Source organism: Prosopis cineraria, unplaced genomic scaffold (genome assembly GCF_029017545.1).
Source record: "Prosopis cineraria cultivar Desert tree isolate PC_DT_omini unplaced genomic scaffold, ASM2901754v1 PC6, whole genome shotgun sequence".
NCBI classification, from domain to species: Eukaryota; Viridiplantae; Streptophyta; class Magnoliopsida; order Fabales; family Fabaceae; genus Prosopis; species Prosopis cineraria.
Genome location: NW_026555337.1, coordinates 14,352,590 through 14,376,649, shown reverse-complemented (window position 1 = coordinate 14,376,649; position 24,060 = coordinate 14,352,590). Strand labels below are relative to the sequence as shown.

Sequence of the window (24,060 nt, the reverse complement as noted above, 5' to 3'; positions counted from 1 at the left end):
TGATAAATGAAGGAGAGAGTCAGTGACATATATAATGTTAGCCAAGCTCATCAACTTCTAGTACTCATACTAGTAGACCAATACCAATAGTGTAAGGAAGTTCAGTAAATAACTTGCAACTATATTATACATTAAAATGAGTAGATTTTCGTCCAAAAATACCTAAACCCACTTAAGATAATAATAATTCTTCCAAAGTTATGAAGAGGAGCCATCACAGAATGGTGCAACGCTTTTCGCCTTGTTTATGCAATTCTTCACGCGCCTTCTCCAGATTTTCCCGGAGTTCCTGAATTTCATCATCTGATCTCTTTTGAGCAAAAACTGCATTCTCCTCTGCCTTAAGCCTTGCTGCTTGCTCCTCAGACAATTGTTGCTCAAGCTTGGCAGTTGCTTCCTTCAACTTTGTCTCAATCTATATAAAATAAAACACTACATTACTTTAAATTTCACTGAACTGGCCAATTCATTCCGCAAACAATAAACCAAACCCTTGCTCAGTTCAAAGTACTCTAAAACCTAACCCTTTAATCATCAATCAGAAACCAACAAAAACCAATCCTTTTAATCTGTTTTATCATATTTTAGACATGAAATTAAAAATATTAATTTAATTATGACCAATTTGATTAACCAGATCGACTGGAAAAACATTAAACATCATGATACATGTCCTTCCAATTTCTAGTTTAGAACTAATACATGTATGAAACCGTCCAAATCTGAACCATAGTCCCCATTTAATTGAGTCAAATTTGAGCCATTAAATTTATGTACATGTGGGGCACACAACACACAGAATTTTCACATAACTGTCCACAAAGGTAGGAATCAACTTAAAACATAGCATTTGCAGTACGTTTGCCAAAACAAATTAGTAACAGAATACGAAGTAATAGCTGACAAACACTAACGATGTTGGTGATTGCCCCGCCAGAAAATCAGATCAGAGTTAAACAGGGATCAAGCTCAATCAAAAGCCTTAGACATTCCTTGCTTAGTAGCTAAGGTCTGCAATGAAAATTACTTGGACACTAAAGCTACTTTAGAGGCTAAGCATGCTAGAATATTTTCAAGACTGGGATTTCATGATTAACTTGTATACAACAAGAACATAGATAAAAGAAAAGAAAATTTCTCAGACTATATCTACATCAATTTTTAATAAAATCCATTTACTTTCTGTTTTGACAAGATATAAGTAAGAAACACCATGAAGGACACATAAGGAAATTATTGAAACAGATCTATTAGCAAACGATACATGTAAAGAGTTTATTGTTGATATAACAGCATCGTGCAATCCATATTAAATGCCATGAGGAATACCAAATTCCTCATGATACTCAACTACAAATACCTGGCATCATATTGCAACTAGAACACCATAAGAACATAACGTCCTTTGGCTAAAATACATTTACTCAAATTCCTCATCAAATCCTAAATCGTAAATCTTCCTCTTTTTACTCTCCATCGGCAATCTTTGCCCCTTTGATAGGTCTGAATCAACAAAATGATATATAAACAGATTTTATTCCAAGCCATGGCAGTCTCCAACTCCAGTAAAGACCAATATTTAGGTCAAAGTTTGGAAGTCAAAAAATCAAAGGCATGTCATGTTTTCAAAATAAAATCTTTCCAGATGCAGGGCAAGGGAGGTAGAGAGCTTCCTCAGCAAATCTTTGATTCAAGTAAACAATAATAGGAAAACTGCATATAATAGCCTCCTAAACTATGACTATATCTTGATCACACAAATTTTTGCCACACTTAACTCTCTAAACTATCATGTAGATAAAAAATGTATAGATCACTTAAACTAACATTTAGAAGCCACAAGAATCCCATATGACACCTTGATCAAGAGAGATTTGAGAAAAAGAAGGGTAAGAGTAAGGTATGATGCAACATTACTTTCACAGATGTTGGTCGTATTTCCGCATTTTGTGATTGCTAAAGTTTGTTTTATGGCCAAATTTTTTACGAGGTAAGTGTTTAATTTTAAAGTTTATGTAAAATAACTTATAATTACATTATTCAAGAGACTATATGTTGTTCCCCCAATAATAACAAAGTATATTTCTTTTATAAGGAACACGGATGAGATCAAGAGAATACCATCAGAGTGTATGAGACTATGAGGTAACCAAATAGTGCAACTATCTACTTAAATTCTCACACACAAACACGCAAAATTATATTCTGAATGATCATATAATTATAAGAATTCTCTCTGATAAACAGTAGTAACAAAAATGCCTCAGTTAAAACTGTTGGAATATTATTTATAAATTAACATTAATTAATAAGCCCAATAAATTGGTCCTTATGATCTTGTGTGGACCGTGATAGGTGGACCACACAAGTGAGCCCAATGGGCAGAGGCCCAACCCACAACCCAGTAGCCGTAAGTTATTTCTTATCTCTTAACTGACTGAGTCAGAGATAATAGATAATATAATTATTTAATTATTTTAATAAGGCGGTTATCGATCTGATCTATATAAGACGATTAGTCGGTAACCGCAAACACACGACTCATTCTTCTACTTTCATTATCTCTGAACTCTCTGAAGGCTCTGGGGACTTGTGGGTTGTGTACCTGCCTACACTCGAGGTAATTGAGATTTCTCAAGTACTCATGGATTCTTCAGGTACGTATATATTACTTTATTTATTTATATGAATTGAGATACATACATATAACACGTGGCATCAGAGCTATGGTTACGAACATTAATTTGTATATCTCAATTCAATATCTTATGTTTACAATGATAAGTAATTCTTTTCTAACTTAGCATGTTTGAATTTGATTTAACATGCACGTATATTTCATTAGTTGCTCTTTTCTCCTTTCATTATTGCCTTAATCGATGCCGGAATGAGTTGTTGGTACGTCTCGGGAGCTGATGTCATTGAGTCGCCGGAAATCTCTGCCTGAGATTGTGATTCACAGCCTGCACAGTGTCGCGTTTATGCTGTCAAAAAAAAGAGAGAGAGATTTTTTCAGCGTCATCTTCTTCCCTGTGCTCCTCGCCGGAGTTCTCCTTCACGGCGTCATTACTGTTCTTCGCTGTCACAATCTCCAACGGGAGGGAGTACTTCACGGCGTCGTCCTCCTTTCACGGCTGTCGAAAACTGTGTAGTTCTGGACTACTTCGGCGTCGTCTCGAGCTGGCGGCGCGATGGAGGTTCTGGAGCTGGCAACGTCACAGCTGGTCCGGCAACCGCTGCATGCCGGCGCCCCCTTTGGCTTTGTTTTCCAGCTCGCGGCTGGAGAGGACCCAGAAACAGGTCAAGAACTGGATCCTAGGGATCTGGTTCCATGGGTTCTGGGCCCATTTTCGAATGGGCCTAGAACTTGTTTATAAAAAAAAAGGGGTGGAGGCAAAATCGGGCCAGAAACTTTCATGGAGATCTGGGCCCAAATTTTTTCATTTGGGCCCAGACCAGATTTATAAAAAAGGGGGGGGTTCTATTAATTATGTTTTGACCCCAGGATAAAATTACCTCCTTGGCCCATAATTTATTTAATTTATGAATTAGCCCCATGATATTTCTAGAAATTACATATTAGTCCCTTAACTTTCAGAATTGCAATTTTGACCCAAATCTCTTCCAGAATTACTTATTTGCCCTTGATTATCTTTTAAAATTTTACTTAAGTCCTAAATTTGTTTCCTAAATCCCAAAAGACCCTAAGGACCTTTTAAAATTATTTTGTTTTGTCCTAAGGTCATAAAATTTGTAATTTTGTGAATTATTGATGATGCTTAAGATCTTGTAGCATTGATAATGGACATACCCTATAGGGTATGACATTATTAATGTGATTTTAATGGTTGGCTTTGAGAATAGGCCAATAGCACTCCTTTAATGTATTAGATATTTATTGTACCCTATAGGTATGAAAATATTTAATGCATTATTTTGTATGGACTTTTGTGTAAGCTAAATCTCTATGATATATGAGCCTTCTTGGTGCATGCTTATAGTTGCATAATTGATAATCGCTTGTTGGGGAAATTTTGTTTTATAATTATGTTGTGCACGTATAATTAATATTTCCCATTTTCTGTTTTGCGATTTCAGTTTTTGCTTTTACGTAACTATCCTTTGTGAAGGCTCTCAATGGGACTAATTATGATGACTGGAAAGAGTCCCTGACTATGTATCTGACCATTTCTGAGAAAGATTTAGCTCTGAGAGAACCCAAGCCTGTGGATTTCTCTTCTGAGTCCAGTGCTTCTGAAATGGCCTTCCATAAATAATGGAGTGAGTCCAACCGGATTTGTCTAGCGATCATCAAGTACACAATTGAAAAGGAAATTAGGGACAGCATTCCTGAAAAGGATACTGCAGTAGAGTACTTGAAAGCTATTGGTAACAAATATAAGAAACTTGACAAGACTCAAAAGAACTACTATCTGTCACTTCTTGACAATACTCGATACGACGGAGTTTCTGGTGTCAGGGAGCACATTCTGAAACTTGTTCATTACTATAACAAGTTTAAGTCATATGGGATTGATTTGGGTGAAAGTACCTTGGTTTACCGCATTTTTCAATCATTGCCATTAGAGTATGCATTCTTGAGGACTTCATACAACTCACAAGAAGCTGAATGGTCTGTTGACCAGATGATATCGATAGTCACTCAAGAAGAGGAAGCTATAAAGAAGAATTCCTCTCACTCAATAAACTATGTTTCTCATGGCTCAAGCAGCAAATCTGGAGGGTCATATAAGAAAAAAGGGAAGAAACATGATGCCCCAAAGCCTAATAATCCAACCTTTAAAAAGGATGGTGATAAGAGTGAGAAGTCGAGGAAGAAACCCTTTAAAGGGTTATGCAATTATTGCAAGAAATCGGGTCACATTAAAGCTAATTGCTTCAAATTGAAGAACAAACAAGAAAGTGAAGGTACAATTCTTCAAACTGCCCCTCTAGCTTTAGTTTGTTTTGAATCTAATACCATTGAAACTTCTTTCGACTCATGATGGCTGGATTCTGGTGCTACTGTACATGTTGTGAATTCTCTACAGGGGCTAAGAAACTAGAAGGTTCCAAGTGAGGCACAGAGGTCAGTCTTTGGCATAGCAGGGAGCAAGGCATCGGTTGAATGCATTGGAACTGTTTCTTTGTATTTAAATTCTGGTCATGTTTTAAATTTAAACAATGTTGTTTATGTACCTTCTGTAAAGAGGAATTTAATTTCAACTTCTGCATTGGATATTTGTGGCTATTCATTCTTTCAAGGAAATGGGAAGATTGACATTTGTTTTGATTCCATTAATGTTGGTGTCGCTTCCTTGATCTATGGTTTATATCGATTGAATGATTGGTCACTTGAACTTCCTAATCTTCATGTCAATGCTGCTATTGGGCATAAACGTCAAAGGCCTAATGATAATTCCTCTATGTTATGGCATCGTCGTTTGGGTCATATCTCTAGAGAGAGATTGGAGCGCATGATCAAGTAAGGTGTCTTACGAGACCTTGATTTCTCAGATTTTGAGACTTGTGTTGACTGTATAAAGGGAAAATTCCCTGCTAAAGCTAGAATCAAAGGGGCAAAGAGGTCTGAAAATACTTTAGACTTAATCCATACTGATATCTGTGGACCTATCACGCCTCCGGCTATGGGTGGTTTCAGATATTTCATCACCTTCATGGATGATTACTCTCGTCATGGATGGATTGAACTCTTGCATGAAAAGGGCGAGTCCCTTAATGCATTCAAGACCTTTAAAGCAGCAGTCGAATTGAAATCTAGTAAGTTGATCAAGTGTGTGAGATCTGATAGAGGAGGAGAATTTTATGGGAGATATACTGAGACTGGCAAGAACCCTGGGCCATTTGCTTTGTACCTTCAAGAGCATGGCATTGAAGTTCAGTATACTATGCCTGGCACCCTGCAGCAAAATAGGGTTGCAGAAAGGCGAAATCGTACTCTCATGGATATGGTTAGGAGCATGATCAGTCACTCCTCACTGCTGGAATTCTTATGGGGTGATGCACTTAAAACTGCTGTTTATATTTTGAATCAAGTTCCTAGCAAGTCAGTTCCAAAGACTTCATATGAGTTGTATTTTGGAAGGACTCCTGCACTGAAGCATATGCGAGTTTGGGGTTGTAAAGCACAGGTAAAACCTTACAATCCACAACAGATGAAGCTTGATGCTAAAACTGTTGATGATTTCTTTATTGGCTATTGCATCGGATCTCGTGGGTACATATTCTATTATCCAAATCACACTACTAGGGTAATTGAATCTGACCGAGCTTACTTCTTTAAAGATGCCTTAGACAGTGGGAGCTCTGTGCCTAGGCATATTACCTTGCATGATGAAAGTAGCATTTTGCCTATGCCTATCTTGACAACTCCTCATGTTGACAGAGATAATGCTGTGGATCAGAATGAAGCTCAAGATGAACCACCTTTAGAGGGTGATAGGGACATGGTTGTTGAACCGAGACGGTCCCAAAGGGTTCGCAGGTCTGCTATTCTAGATGATCACATGGTATATTTGCAGGAATTTGATTCAGATGCTATTGATAGCTTAGACCCAATGTGTTACTAAGAGGCTATTTCTAGCTCGCATTCTTCTGAATGGTTGGAGGCTATGAGTGAAGAAATTGCCTCTATATATCGCAATCACGTATAGGAGCTTGTAGAGCTACCAAAGGGGTTTAAACCAGTGGGTTGCAAGTGGGTCTTCAAAACAAAACGAGGAGCTAGAGGTGAAATTGATAGATATAAAGCTAGACTTATAGCTAAAGGCTACGACTAGAAAGAAGGTATTGATTACACAGAAACCTTCTCTCCGGTATCCACCAAAGATGCTTTTAGAGTGGTAATGGCTTTAGTTGCACAGCTTGATCTTGATCTTCACCAGATGGATGTCAAGACTGCGTTTTTGAATGGCGATTTGTATGAAGAAGTCTACATGACACAACCTGATGGTTTTGTTGAATCCGGTAAAGAACATCTAGTGTGCAAATTAAAGAGATCCATCTATGGGCTAAAACAGGCCTCTAGGCAGTGGTATCTGAAATTTGATGAAGTTATCACCTCTCTCGGTTTTGTTGAGAATGTCTCAGATCAGTGCATCTATCAAAAGTTTGATGGGAACAATTTTTCCATTCTTGTTCTCTATGTTGATGATATCTTATTAGCCAGCAATTCAATAAATTTCCTCATTGAGATAAAGCACCTATTGTCTTGCCATTTTGACATGAAGGATATGGGTGAAGCCTCCTTTGTTCTTGGGATACAAATTTATCGTGATAGATCTTGTGGTGTTCTTGGTTTATCACAGGCCACTTATATTGAGCGGGTACTTAAGAGATTCAAAATGGATTCATGTTCTCCTTCACCTGCTCCTGTACAGAAAGGTGAGCTGTTGTCAAAGTTACAATGTCCTAAGGATGATAAGAAGAGGGCTGAAATGAGAAAGATACCATACGCTTCCGCTGTTGGCAGCCTTATGTATGTTCAAGTGTGTACTCGACCAGATATAGCCTTTGCCATTGGAGTGCTGGGTCGATACTTAAATGATCCAGGTTTGGATCATTGGAAGGCTGCTAAGAAAGTTATGAGGTATCTTCAAGGTACAAAGGATCATATGTTGACTTATAGAAGGTCAAATTCTCTTGAGGTTGTTGGGTATTCTGATTATGACTTTAAGGGATCAGAAGATCTTGAGATTGTTGGCTTTTCAGATTTAGATTTTTCCTCTTGTCTGGATGATCGTAAATCCACGACTGGCTATATTTTCATGTTGTCTGGAGGAGCTGTCTCTTGGAAGAGTGTGAAACAGACATTTACGGCAGTTTCATCTATGGAAGCTGAGTATATTGCTTGCTTTGAGACTACACGTCACGCTATATGGCTGAGGAAGTTGATATCTGGCATGCACCTAGTTGAGTCAATATCACGTCCTCTAACCATTTATTGTGATAACAAATCTGCAGTATACTATGCTAACAATCACAGAAATTCCAGTCGTATAAAGCATTTTGATATCAAACTTATATTTATGAAAGAGAAAATTGCTGAGTCTCAAACCCATGTAGTACACATTCCTGGCATATAGATGCTTGCAGATCTGCTGACTAAGGGCTTACCTGTAGAAGTTTTTCAAAATCATGTAACTTGTATGGGTATTGTGAATTCCTTTGATGCCTTAGTTTAGTGGGAGTTTGAGAACTTTTTATGTTGCAATTTCTCTTTAGGCTTTGTTTTCTTCTGTGAGCTATGTTCAGTTCAGTTAGATGCGTCTATATCATTTGTATCCCTATAGGATTCAATGATTCTGTTGTGATACGCTATGCATGTCACTTGTTTCCCCATAGGAATCAGTGATTTATGTTGTTATCTTACTGAGTTGTGTTTGAAATAAAATTTCATATTTTACTCAGATTATGAGATATCATATCACTTGTTTCCCCATAGGATTTAGTGATTTTGGGGAGTTTCATTTTTTGAATTTGTTTGTGGCTTGTTTATACAACTTGCTTAATTAATGCAATTCAAGTGGGAGATTGTTGGAATATTATTTATGAATTAGCATTAATTAATAAGCCCAATAAATTGGTCCTTATGATCTTGTATGGACTGTGATAGGTGGACCACACAAGTGAACTCAATGGGCAGAGGCCCAACCCACAACCCAGTAGTCGTCAGTTATTTCCTATATCTTAACTGACTGAGTCAGAGATAATAGATAATATAATTATTTAATTATTTTAATAAGGCGGTTACCGATCTGATCTATATAAGACGATTAGTCGGTAACCGCAAACACACGACTCATTCTTCTACTTTCATTATCTTTGAACTCTTTGAAAGCTCTGGGGACTTGTGGGTTGTGTACTTGCCTACACTCGAGGTAATCGAGATTTTTCAAGTACTCATGGATTCTTCAGGTACGTATACATTACTTTATTTATTTATATGAATTGAGATACATACATACAATAAAAATAGCCTATATCACAAGCCAATGTTTGCATTTACCTTTCACAAGAATATGGTGAGAGTTAATAGAACTTGCATGCATATCACAACCATTTCAGAGAGAACAGAGCACCTTTGTAGATTATTATTCTTAAAATACTGAATACATAATAATTATAAATACAAAAAACAATAAATGACAAGGAAAATATGTCGGAGGGCCAAAGACTTAGAAGGTACCATCTCAATAATTTGTTTTAGCTGCTCATCATAAGTACGCTGCATCAAGTCCTTCAATTCCTTTGTCTCACTTTCTGAATATCCTTTCGAGGCATCAACCTCTAATTGTTGGTTATGCAGCTTCATTACTCCTTTCTGCAGTCAAATTGTAAATTTATTAATATAATATATTCAAAGATCAAGCAAAGAAGATTGGAAAAAATTTGCAGAAACATTCACCTTCAGTTTAGTGAAAAACTCATTCATATAAGGTTGTCCACCATTCTGTGCAATGACCATGTCTACAAGAGAAAGAAGTTGCACAACTTGTTCAAACTTCTTCTTTTCATCCTTAGTCTTGTTATCAAAAAGCACATATTAGTTTTTGCACAAAACAAGAATTTCCTACAGCAATTTGAAATTGACTTCAAGGTTAACAATGGTATAAATTTGACAGAAAAGATAAACTTACATTCCAAGATATTCAAGCAAAATTATGGGGTTGTTTGAAACTGTTTTTATTTTATTGTTCTGAGAACTGGTGCTTCGTAGAACATGTTTTGAGAACAATAAAAAATAATGAAAATAGATGTTTTTCTCATTCTTCCTCATTCTCCAGAACAATAATCCCATAACACTTAAAAGTTGCTTTCATTTTTCTATTCTTTAGAACAATATTTTGTTTTTTTTGCTCTCCAAAATATTTTTTAAAAATACGTTACCAAACAGATTTTTTTATTCTTTTATTCTGGATAACAGAAAATTGTTCCCAAAACAAGTTTCCAAACAAGCCCTATATTACTAAAACAACCATGACAAAGGCTAGGAAAGAGATTTAATAGGAATTAAAACGTTGACATCCCATAATAGGTGTTCAAAGAACAAAAGTTGTGCCTTGGGTCAAATTTGAAGGGATGAAATTTAAATTGGGAATGCTGAATATTTATCTTCCAGCTTGAAGGGAAAGTCATGGCTTAAAGTATCCCAGTTCTTATCATGCTATGTTACTCTATTTTACCATATTTTCCAGCCTCTGTTTGCATTGTTGTTTTCTTCCTTATTCTTTTTTCAGTTTTCAAATGTTTGATTTCCTTATTTAGGAGACATTGAAGTCAACTAAATCTGGGTCAGTTATTTTTTTTCTTTTAGCCAGCAACACTCTTGATAATGAAAGAAAGGCATCTTGTCTCTTGCTATATGTATCATGTACTAGACTTCAAGCTACAACCACATATTTTTGTCCAGATTTTCCTCTCATTCTCTTAGTTATCTTCATTTTTTTTAATACTAGCACCAGTGAGAAAATGACAAGAAATGATTTGACAAAACTAGAAAGTTGACATTTTTTTGGTAAGTACTTAGAAAACTAAATTAAACGTTCTAAAAAGGAATAATTTCTTCACATTATAATTTTGTTTGATATGCTTGTTTGGTTCTTAGTTTGGGGCTTCCAAATCCATATCAAACCATCTTAACTAAAGGGGATATTTTATGGAGTACAGTTTATTCCTGTAGATAATCCCACATAAGTCATGCCTTTTAATCTCTAAAACTCTATTTATTTGATCACACCCTGTTGGAGAATCAATACATTTATCTCAAAGTCATTTTATTTTCAATTCAAAAAGTATGAACCAACACAATCACGGCCATGGCACTAAAATAACTTGACAATTACAATCAAATGGGAATAGAATGAACCAACCCCTTCCAAGGGTTTGTGTGATGCTAAAAATACCAAAATAACAGTGATTGTGTAGCTAAGAGGAAATAATAGAATAAAATAATGTTGTAGTAAACCAGTTAGTACGTCCAATATATAAATAACGATGGCAAAGTGCAATAATACTGTAGAAAGTGGGCTGATGGGGCACAAGCCCATTATCTAACTTAACCTAACCCCTAAACCTAGTCTTATTTTTGTTGTAATTGTTTTTCTGCTGATTCTTAGGAATTAGATGTTATTTTATTTTGTTCTGATATGATATTATTATCGTATCTTCCTGTACTCTATAATTATTCTTCTCGTCTTTCAATAATAGTTCAGTTCGGTTTTCACAAAACCATCATGGTATCAGAGTCGCCGTCGGCCTGTTCCCAGTGTCCTCCCTGGTCTGACTCTCGTGTGTGCTCTTGGTCTCTCATATGACTTGGCTGCGTCTCTAACAGTCGAATGGATATCTGCCCTAAGTGTCTTTGTTCATCTCTGTTCTGAGCGTTACTGTCCGATAAAGTATTCTGCATCTCTGTTCGTCTTTGTTCTGAGCGTTTCTGTCAGACACAGCACCCTACTTCTCTGTTCGTGTTGTTCTGATGTAACTCATGAGTACATCAGCGTCCTTTTCTTCTTTGTTTCCAGCCGTAGCCTGCGAGTGCAAAGGGGTGTCCTATTCACCCGAGTAGTGGCATATTTTTCTTCTCGCTTTCTTTGTTTCTGCTGCTAAGTCCTCTGTTGCTGCGTGCCTCTCCTTTTTTGCTGTCATGGCTTATAAGGCAACTTTGAATGGTAGTGGTACCTCACGTGTCTTTAATACAGATGGGGAGCGCTCAAATGCATTTGGTCAACGTGGCAGTGATAATGTTCTTCCTTTAGGAGGTAGCAGCAATAATGATTCACTTTCTCTTATTCTTCTTACCCATAGGTTGAATGGGAATAATTATTTGCAGTGGTTCAGGAGTGTCCTTATGTTCGTACATGGTCGGAATAAGGAACATTATCTAACTGGTCCCTGAAAGCACCAGAAGTTTGTGACCCAAAGTATGAGACTTGGTGTGCAGAAAATAACATGGTGATGACTTGGTTAATTAATTCAATGAATCCTGAGATAAGTGAAAATTATCTACTTGCCAACATTGCTCAAGAAATTTGGGAGTCTGCTCAACGCACTTACTTTGTCAAGGAAAATACAGCAGCAATTTATTAAGCAAAACGTACTCTTCAAACCCTTCCGTGGAGGGAGAAATCAATTACTCTGTATTACACAACTCTTATACATCTCTGGCAACATATAGACCTCTATGAGGTACACCAATGGTTTTGTCCAGCTGATGCTCTCCACCATAAAACTGTGGTCGGACGTGAGCGGTGCTATGAATTTCTCCTTGGTCTCCATGACTCTTAATGAGGATCTTCGAGGAAGAATTATGAGTATGAAACCTCTACCTTCTCTTGAAGATACATTTAATATGATTACATATGAAGAAAGCTGCAAGGTCCTGGTGCAGCTCCCTACTTCTACCTCTCTTGGCACTGAAACCTCTGCTACGGTAGCTCGTGGTCATTAAAAGGGGGATCATAAAGGAAAAAAGTTTCTTCGATGCAATTATTGTCATAAAAATGGTCATACACGGGAAACTTGTTGGCAAATTCATGGCAAGCCATCTCATTTAAAGTCCAACTCCAAAAGTGATAACAAGGGTGAACATAAAGGTGATAGTAAAGGGTTTACTGTCCATCCTACTTATGATCATGCACTCAATATTGAGGAAATTGCATGATGAAATGTATTTTGGAGAAATACTCTCGAGATGAAACGAGTGAGAAACCTACTCCCTTGATTACCTTGGCCCATGTTGGCAAGACTTTACTTACTATACTTAGCGCTATTTCTCACTGTAATAATGTATAGGTGGTTGATTCTGGAGCCACAGACCACATTACAGGTTTTCGGGAATTATTTTCTGAGTTTAGTCCTTACTCTAAGGCTCTGAGCATACTAGTGTACAAGTAGCTAATAACACATATGCTCAAGTGATGGGAACCGGCACTGTTGTTGTCTCTAACTCTATTATTTTGAAGAATGTCTTATATGTTCCTGATATACAATGTAATTTGTTATTAGTTACATGTATGACCCACTACTTATCTTGCCTTGCCATTTTTGACAAATCTTGTTGTAACTTTCAGGATTTAGTCTCGGGGAGGATGATTGGCAATGTTAAGGAACATAATGGGCTTTACTACTTGGAGGGCAAATTCACCAATAAAAGTTTAGTTGATCCTATTTCCAATTTTGTTTCTATTTTTTCTATTATGTCTCAAGAAGACATTATGTTAGGGCATTCTCGTTTAGGCCATCCCAGTTTTAATTATATGAAAGTTCTATTTCCTAATTTCATGAATAAAATTAAATTTCATTGTGATACTTGCCAATTTGCTAAACAAACTCGCCATCCTTTTCTAGCTAAGCCTTATATCCCCTCTACACCTTTTTTTCTCATACACAGTGATTTGTGGGGTCCTTCACGGGTTGAAACTCACATTAAGGCTCGATGTTATGTTTCTTTTATTGATGACCATACTCGACTAATGTGGATTTTTCTCATGAAAGATAAATCTAAATTTTGCACTATTTTCAAAAACTTTCATACTTTTGTTTAAACTCAGTTTCAAACTTCTATTAAGATTCTTTATAGCGACAATAGAACAGAATATCTCAATTCTACTCTTCGCACCTTTCTAAGTGAAAATAGGATTTACGCTAAACTTCTTGTGTGTAGGCACCTCAACAAAATGGGATAGCTGAGAGGAAAAACAGACACATACTTGAAGTTGCTAAGGCCCTCTTACTTGGTAATAATGTTCCACATGAATTTTGGAGAGATATAGTCTTTACGGCTGCGTACCTCATCAACCATATGCCCTCAAGAGTTCTCAGCTTTCAAAACCCTCTTGACCTATTTTTGCAATCCTATCCTCACTCTCCTTTACTTAACTCTCTCTCGAAAAAGATCTTTGGGTGCATTGCCTTTGTTTTTCATGAAGCAGGCAACAAACTTAAATCTCGATCTCTCAAATGCATCTTTTTAGGATACTCATCTACCAAAAAGGGGTATAAGTGGTATTCTCCTGACACTCACAAATTCTATGTCACTACGAATGTCACATTTGTCGAATCACTGCCTTTCTTTCCCAGAATACCCATTCAGGGGGAGAATGATGGTGAATGGCTAATTTGTGCCACTAATAATGGTCATTTAAATAATAAACAGACTGGTAGTTCTAGTGTAAGCCCTCATACATCACAAGACCATTCCTCCTACTTATTCTAGATCTTGAGCCCGAGCCTGATCCTGAACCTGAGCCCAAGCCTGAGCCTGAGCCCAATTTTGAGCCGAGCCTGAACCTGATCCTAAACTATACTTGGATGAATCTGTGACAGAACAACCAGAACAGCATATCAACAGTGAAGATCCTATTGTTGCTCCAAGGCAAAGTCATGATTCTCAAACTGAAGGTAATCCTGAAGATCTTCAATAGCCTATTGCTCTTAGAAAAGGCAAGAGGAGTTGCACCAGACACTCCCTTAGCAGGTATGTCTCTTATGACAAACTCAATTCTCAATTTAAGAACTTTATTGCTATTGTTGATAGTGAGAATATACCTAAGACTTTCAAGGAAGCCATAATTGATCCTAAATGGAAGGCAGCTATTGATGAAGAATTAAAAGCTCTAAATAAAAATTAGACATGGAAAATTGTGGAGTTGCCTTTAAGAAAGTCAATTGTAAGGAGTAAATGGGTTCTGACAAAGAAATATAATCTTGATGGTAGTCTTAATAAATATAAGGCACGATTAGTTGCAAAAGGCTTTATTCAAACCTATGGCATTGATTACTAAGAAACCTTTGCACTAGTGGCGAAATTCAATACGATAAATGTTCTACTTTCTCTTGCTGCTAATTTAGATTGGCCATTATTTTAATTAGATGTTAAGAATGCCTTCTTAAATAGGGACTTGGAAGAGGAAGTGAATATGGAGATTCCATTAGGACTGAGAGGTCCAAAAAATACAGGTAAAGTATGTAGATTGTACAAGTCACTGTGTGGCTTAAAGCAGTCACCTAGGGCTTGATTTGAGAAGTTTACCCGTGCTGTAAAGGGATTTGGCTATGTTTAATGTTAGGTTGATCATACACTATTTGTGAGATAGTTTGGTCAACGAATAACTATTCTAATCGTGTATGTGGATGATATAGTATTGATTGGAAACGATGAAGAAGAAATTGTGAAACTAAAACAATGCCTGGTTGATGAATTTGAGATTAAAGACCTTGGAAATCTAAGATATTTTCTAGGTCTAGAGGTTGCTCTCTCTTCACAAGGTATTACTGTATCACAGAGAAAATATACTCTAGATTTACTTAAGTAAACTGGAATGGTAGGGGTAAGACCTGCTGATACCCCAACAGAACTAAATTGTAATCTAGAAGTGAAGCCTAATGGGAAGGCAGTGAATAAAGAAAAATATCAGAAATTAGTGGAAAATCTCATATATTTATCTCACACAAGACCCGACATATCCTTTGCAGTAGGAGTTGTGAGTCAATTTGCGAGTAATCGTCAGAAGGAACATATGGAGGTAGTATACAGGATTCTTAGATATTTGAAAACCACTCTTGGAAAGGGTTTATTCTTAAAAGGGAATAAGAAGAATGTAGAAATCTATACAAATGGCAATAAGAGAGCACTGGGATCAGAAAATGTAATTGATGTGGAAATTTATATTGATGCAGACTGAGCAGGAGCCATCTATGATAGGCAGTCCACCACTGGATATTGCACATTTGTATAGGGCAACCTGTTTACTTGGAGAAGCAAGAAACAACCCTGTTTTCTAGAAGCTCAATAGAAGCTAAATATAAAGCATTAGCTCTTGGAATTTGTGAAGCTATATGGGTTGTACAACTGCTGAAGGAACTTGGTGTAGAAATGAAGGTTCCTATAAAAATGTGGTGTGATAGTATGGCAGCTCTCAAGATTTCAAACAATCCTGTTCAACATGATCGTACTAAGCATGTTGAGATTGATAGGCATTTCATCAAAGAGAAAATTGAAGCTAAAATCATAGATCTGGCATATATTCCCTCAGGAAATCAAGTTGCAGATATGATGACCAAGCCTCTTGTTAAAGCAAAATTTGCAAAGATGATAAGCAAGCTAGGAATGATCAACATCTATTTACCAGCTTGTGGAGGAGTATAGAAAGTGGGTTGATGGGGCACAAGCCCATTAGTTAACTTAACCTAACCCTAAACCTAGTCTTATTTTTGCTGTAATTTGTTTTTCTGCTGATTCTTAAGGATTAGATGTTATTTTATTATATTTTGTTCTGATATGATATTATTATCATATCTGCCTGTACTCTCTAAATATTCTTCTCGTCTTTGAATAATAGTTCAGTTTGGTTTTCACAAAACCATCAAATACCTTCTTTTTCAAATAAGAGAATATGTTTTTGATGACAAGGAATCAACACAGCAGAAACAAGGAGCTTAAGTAACCACAATACTGACAATCAATAGTATTCTGTCAATATATGGGCGATGAAAAATAACCTAACCAAAAAGAAAGCTAGTCACAGCACCTCAACTAGGAGGACAGATCAAGAGGGCCAATTCAATGGGCTAAAGAAACGAAAAAAGAAAAGTAATAGCAATTCATAGAAATATAAATGCTTAAGCAAACTTTAAAGGTTTTAGGTCCCTTGTGAGAATAGTAGTTAATATAAAGATCATACTCAAACAAACCTGTAAAGGCTCTGGGCACTCACGACCTAAATAATCTTCCAAAGTTTCATTGTCATCTTCTAGTTGATCCCCTCCAGTGAATACTACAATCGTGTAGTCAACTATTTTGTTTCCAAACAATGTCTGCAAGTTATGAAATGCAGTCTGTTCTTCTTCAGAAAAGCGATTTGTGACAGAAAGCACTACAAGGATGGCATGAATCCCTTCTTTGCCAGATCAATGCGCTTTACAATTTCCTTCCCAACAAAATCAGATCTCATAGCAAGATCAAATAGTCCTGCAAAACTTGTCCACAGGTAGGCTTAGAAATAACAAATTCAGTGAAATTGCAAAATCAAAGGCCAAAGAGAGTAGCAAACAAGACATGCTACTATACCGGGGCTGTCAATAACATTAATAGTTTGACCATCTCTTAGCACATCTTTCTGCAGTTCACAAGTGCTTGTTATGGCAGATGAACTTCTCTTTGACTTGAAGGCCTTCCTTCCAAGAATGCTATTACCTGTTGCACTTTTTCCATTGCCAATACGTCCAACCAACACCATTGTTAGGGTCTCGTTGGTTGAGGCAGTAAGTTCCCAATCATCCTTGACAGAACTTCCACCCATGATATAAATTTAGATTGCCTAATGACAAAAATTATCAATGCAACATTAAAATATATATTAAATATGAATATAAGATAGCACGCGAACTCCAAAAATTTTGGAAGGAAAGAAGAAACAAGCTCTCAAATATCAGGCAGCATCTTATCACGATGTTAATTAATGCAGGTAGTCATATTCAATCAATTAAGTTTTATTACAAGTGATAACAAACAAATTTGTTAGCAAAAACAAAAAACAAAATTGTAAGATCAGCAGAAACCAGAAGCTATACACTACAACCTACAGGGTTCACATATCGAAATCCAAGGAATTAACAAGAATTCAAGTCTGCCAGTTGAGGATTAAACGCAATATAACTTCTAAAGATAGTAATTCAACAACTAAACAGCATACATCTACCTTCTACATCAACAATGTGAGCAACAAAGGAAGACCCAAACCCAAAAAAAAAAAAAAAAAAGAACAGAAACGATCCAGTCCAATTCACGGTGATCAAGCCTTATAGAAAGAGTAAACGATAGAAAAGCAAACTAGAAAGTTCATGCTATCTCCATTACATATACAACTTCATGATTGTTGAAAACAGAACAAATCATTCCAGAACTTATTCTGGAAATTACTAACCTCAAACCTGATACAGTCTTGTTGAGTACAAGTCAAGGCAAGGAAACAAAAGGGTTTTACACAAACTCGGAGCAATATTGGAAAACGAAAATCGAAGTGTGGGTGAGATTATTTACTTGAAGACTATCGTATATTGATAACAGAGAAGCGATTCTAGGAATATATTGTGATTGTGGGTAAAGTGAAACTTTTGACTTTGATTGACTTTGATAGCTTAAGGCCGAAGTTTCCTCTGGAGAAAGGGAAGCTTAGGGTGATGTCCCAAAACTTTAATAATATTGGTCGACAATATTACAATTTGGATCCTACGATTTAATCCTCTAAGTGTGTGTTTAGATAGTCAAAAGTTCCTTCATTGAAAGGGGTTTAATAAAACTCAGTTGTTATAACAAAATATATTAAATGTATTTTTTTAAAGATCTATTTAATAAACTAAAAATTATTTGGATTAATAATGATTTGTGTTTTTAAAATCTATTTTTGAATATACAATAACACAAAAGACATTAATTTATGATAATTTATAATTTTTGTTGTATAAAAAATATATTAAAAATGTTTAAAATTGTGAAAAAAATTAAATAACATAAAATTTATATCTTAAACAATAAGAATAAAAAATATGAAGTTTAATATGTTAAAAAGAGTATATAATAAATAATTCAACATTCATTAATATTCAACATTTATTATTGGACAACGGAACATTGATGGGGTGGAGAGGGAGACGGGAGAACTTCGGCCCGAGGAATGGTAGGCGGCGATGAGAAAAGTAGAGACGAAAGAGAATCTAAAAACTACGAAGTGAACTCTTATGAAGAAAGCACAAAAAAAAAAGGGGATAGCATGGTTAATTAATAAAGTATATATAATTTATTTCCCTCATTAAATGCCTAACTCACATCTCGGTTTGAAATCCATTTAGAATAAATTTTTAAAAATCATTTCCAAACCCCATTTTAATTCATATCTCAAAAGTTATTTTTTCCAACTAAAAATTTTCAATTAACTTTTGACATCTAAGAACCTGTTTGAATTTCTTGAGATTAATTAATTATAAAAAATAATTAATTAAATTATTTTTTATTGATAATTGATTATAATTGATTATGTAATATGATCATGCTTGAATATTATTTTTCTAAAATTGATTTTAACATAATTGAAATGTTTGGATTATTTTAGTCAAAATAAATTTTATGTGTGAAAATTAGTAAATTACAATAAATGACATTGTATTTTAAGATGTAAATGTTAATATAATTATACATAATATTATTGAATTTGTTAAATTCATTTAACAAAAAAAATATATAATAATGATCCAGTTAATAATATTAACGTATATATGATTAATTATAAAATTGTATTTAATAGTCATATTAAAATTAGAATAATATTTTATAATTTGAATAACTAATATTAATATTATAATATAATATTATGGGGTCTTGTTAATATAAGGAGAGACTGCACGCGGGTATATTTGGCAAGTGAGAATTTTGGCACATAATAAATGAGCCCAGCAGATAGAATTGAAAATCACAATCTACCCCAAGTTGCTTAGAATATAACGGAGGTTTTAGGATGAAAAATTGATTATAAAAAAGTATGGGTGTTTTGATTCTTTTACCAAAACCATAGTTATTGACACATGATTGATTAAAAATACCTATCCAAATAGGCACATAAGCTGCCCCAAGATGCTTAGAATAGAACAGAGGCTTAGGATGAAAAATTGATTATACAAAAGTATGGGTGTGGATTCTTTTTACTAAAACCATGATTATCGACACATAATGATTAAAAGTACCTATCCAAACAAGCACTAAATAGTTGTCACCAATATAATTGTTTAGAGATTAAAATGCACCACACATGTAGAATTTAAATCACTTGTATATCAATAGTTTAGAGTCAAAATTGTCATTTAATCTAAAATAAAATTATTTTTTAAGACTAAAAGAGATAGATAAATGAATGAAAATATTCATTGCTAACACTCTTTTGGCTTTTGCAAAAAAAAAAAAGTGTTGTGTTGGGATATTGAAATATATATGTTTTTAATCTTTTCGTCTTACATTAAGTTTTAATTTCATTGTTAATTGTAGGTAAAATCATATGTTTACCAATAAAATTGTTAAAAATCAACTCTATGTTATTTATTTTATTAATTGTATGATTGTTTTTAATTTGAATTTTTAAAATATAAAACTAAATATTTAAGCCTTTCACTTACTTAAAAAATTTATATAAATAGTATTATATATTTAAGGTGATTGCTTTCAATTAAATAAAATATTTTAATTTTATATATTATTTGATATTTAATTTATAATAATTTTTTATTATTAATATTATTATCAATTCAACGTTTATTTATTTCAATTTGATTATATAAAAATATATTAAGTAGATTACATATATTATACTTAATAATATAATTGATAATATACTTAATATAATATAATTAAAAATCCAATTGATTTGATTTGAATTGATTTTATTATATTTAATATACTCTTATCCAATCAAATTAAAACAAGTAGATTTTTAGTTAATAATATTTGTAACAATAATTTTTATAGATTAAATAATATAAAAAATTCAAATTCCTACAATATCACTGTTATAAGATAGCTTTTTAACCGCGGGTAAAAAAAATAATATTAACAACAGTTAAAGAACCATTGTTATTACAAGAAATATTAAAAGCAAGTGACTTTCAATAACCATTAAACAACTACTGTTGTAAAAACTTTTTAACAATGGTTTCAAAACTGCAGTTAAAAGTTATCAATTGTTTGATTTTTTTAAAAAATAACTTTTAACATCACTTGCTAAAGACAATAGGTGTTAAAAATACTACTTTTAATATTGGTTATAGTTACAATGATGTTGAAAACTTTTTTTTTAATATTACATATTTTTCTACTCATATCCTATTCCTACAGGTGTTGTAAATATTCTATATACTATCTAAACCTAGCTAGCCAATACCCGTATGTATAAAGAATGTAAAATTCAATAGAAATTACATACAACTTAAATGTTCAATAAAATTTTTTAAAAAATACCTAAACCTACATATTATCTGCAAAAGATTCTGCCCAACATGCGATGATGTCATCAACCTTTTGCTCCAAAATGAATTAACAATGTCATACATCTAAAGTATTGAATTGTAATTAAACATTAACTAATTAATTCAAATAATAATAAAATTAACTTTTTAAAAAATATTTATCTCATTAGTAAATTTAGTCATTTCCAATGTAATGATATTGAGCATGTGTTCTATCACATATATGCCACACAAACTAGACTTCACTGGTTGCCTATGAGTTGTATAAGAACATATATATAAGTGATTGGTAATAAATCCTAATAATTGAAGAACAAGTTAATAAAATGTCATGTTCACTTACCTTGACTTTATTCATGTAGGTAGTGTAACACACCAATTTTTTTTAAAAATAATTTAACTCAATTATAGTTGGGTTACAAACCACCCAACACATTTTATATCAATAATTTCAATATAAAATATTTTATAATTGACTTCAACTCGCACAATACAACATTTCAGCTAAATTTTTACCTCCCACATGCCATTAGGCTAAATCACATTTGTCCATCCTTATACCCCCAATAAGTAAACTAAATCACATTTGTCCATCCTTATACTCCCAACAAGTAAAATAAATAATTTAGTCAATTTTCAAAACAAGCCAGTTATTGGCCTCATAATCATGTCATTATAACCAATCCAAAGTAAACCCAATATTAAAAAATTACAGTCATCCAAAGTGTACTAAAAATAGAAATAGTTTGAAAGGCATCATTACATTTATATATTCATATAATTGTCAATAAACAAAAAGCCCTAATATTTATAATATAACACATTATAAATAATAAATCAAATACCCAAAAGAGACAGTGGATCTATGCCACTAAGCCTCTGGGACTCCTCCACGTGTCACTCGTGGCTCTTCTCCTGAAAATTGTTAACCACATAATGAGACTCAAAAGTCCCAGTAACCATAGCCAATTTATGATAGTATATACAAACAGTTAAGTGTGTGCTTATTAAGTGAGAATTAAAAATAATATAATTCCAACAAATATAAGAAATATCGCAATATATACACACAAATAACCATCCTTATATCCTTCCATTAACCTCGAGCCGTAACCCTCACTCGATGCTAAATTCCCGACTAAAGGTAGATTAGCCCAAACCCTTACAAGCCACCTATTGAGCTCCAATAGGGCGGGCCACGTGGCATATAAATACAACAACAATAGCAAGTCTCCCAACACCGCCACAATAAGGAAACAAATGCATAATAAGATGTACAATTATACAATAGTACAAAAAGGCATAAGGGGCAAGAATCACCCAATTAACAGGAAGTACACTAACCAAACAATAAAGCATGGTTACCTGGGGGGCTTTTTAATAAATTATTCCGTACAAATTTCTCTCCCACTACAATCTTCACCAACAACACAATCTACAAATAACATATTAGTATAGCAATATTAGTTTCAATTATTGAAACTAATAAAAGAATTCGAATATAGAATTAAAAAATATAACATAATTCCTAATCTCAATCTTAATACAAATCTAGAGTTCATACTATTAAGGAAAATTTTAACTCCTCTTTTAAGTATCAATAACATTAAGAATCTAAAATCAACTTCTAAACGAATTTCTAGTATCAAAAATTTTCTTTTTATTTATAAATTCACACCTAAAATATCCAAAAAATTAAAATTGAATCTCTAGCTTAGAATCATAATCCTATAGCCATAATAATTCATTTCTCATCCCAAATAATCATCTAAACCTCAATAAATCAACATATATTTTCAGATTTAATAAAAATCTAGTCTCGAATTTGATCCATAAGTCACAAATTCAAAGATCATCAACAAATTGTACTCTAAAAATATTTATTATTATACTACCAACAACCTCAAAAATCATGTTTATTCAACATAAATTCATCCCCTTTCCAAATCCTAAATTTTCTACCACCACAAACTCAGAAACCAAAGAGGAAGGATGGCTAAGAACAAATTTTAGATCACTTACTTAGTCTTGAAAAGCTTGAAATCACACCCTAAATATCCTATTAAAAAACTCTTATCTTAAAACCAGTACCGGCGAACTTGTGCACCGTCGCCCCCTCTGTTTGTGCACGAAGAGAAATGAAAAAAAGGAAGGAGAAATGAAGAAACGAAGCAGGAGGTGGGTTTTTAAAAAAAATACTGGGTCCCACATTTTTTTTTATTATTTTCCTCTTTCCTCTCTCTTATTTTCTTTTCTTTTTTTTATTATTTATATGTGTGACGATTTCATGTGGCGCCGAAAGTTTTCTTGTTCTTCTCCTTTCTTGTTTTTATACCTTTTCTTTTTTTATAATAATAATAATAATTAATTTAATTAATTTTTTTAATTAATTAATTTTTTAATTAATAATTTTTTTATTTTAATTAGAATTATATCCTAAGTTAGATTTAAAAATCATTTTCTACTAATTTGATTACCTTTAAATATTTTTTAAAATTTCATTAACCTAAATTAACTATTAAAATTTAAATTGGGATGTTACAATTCTCCCCTCCTTTTAAAAATTTTGTCCTCAAAATTTAAAGTTAGTAACTATTAATTACTTACTTAATAAAAAAGATGAGGATAATCACGTCGCATACTGTCCTCGGTCTCCCACGTAGCATCACCTGGAGTTGTGCCCTTCTAGATTACTTTAACCAATCTAATGGTCTTGTTTCTTAATTACTTGTCCTTATAATCCACAATCTCTTTCGGTTCAGCTCTGAATGTCAAATTCTCCCTAAGTTCAATCTCCTCAAGTTCAATTATATGGAAGGATCTGGTGATTACTTCTTCAGTTGTGATACATGGAATACATTGTGTATACCAGCAATTTGGGGTGGTAATGCTACTGGTACGCTATTGGTCCAACTCGTTTTAAGATCTCAAAAGGCCCCATAAACCTTGGTGTCAAACTTCTTAGCCTTAATAGCTCTTCCAACACCAGTTACCGAAGAGATTTTCAAAAATACATTGTCACCTACT

The 24,060-nt window shown here is 34.0% G+C and overlaps 1 pseudogene; it reads right to left on the bottom strand.

Annotated features, from left to right (window-relative positions):
* LOC129314644 (immune-associated nucleotide-binding protein 9-like) lies at positions 1-18,076 on the bottom strand (annotated as a pseudogene).
* Positions 18,077-24,060: the final 5,984 nt, after the last annotated feature.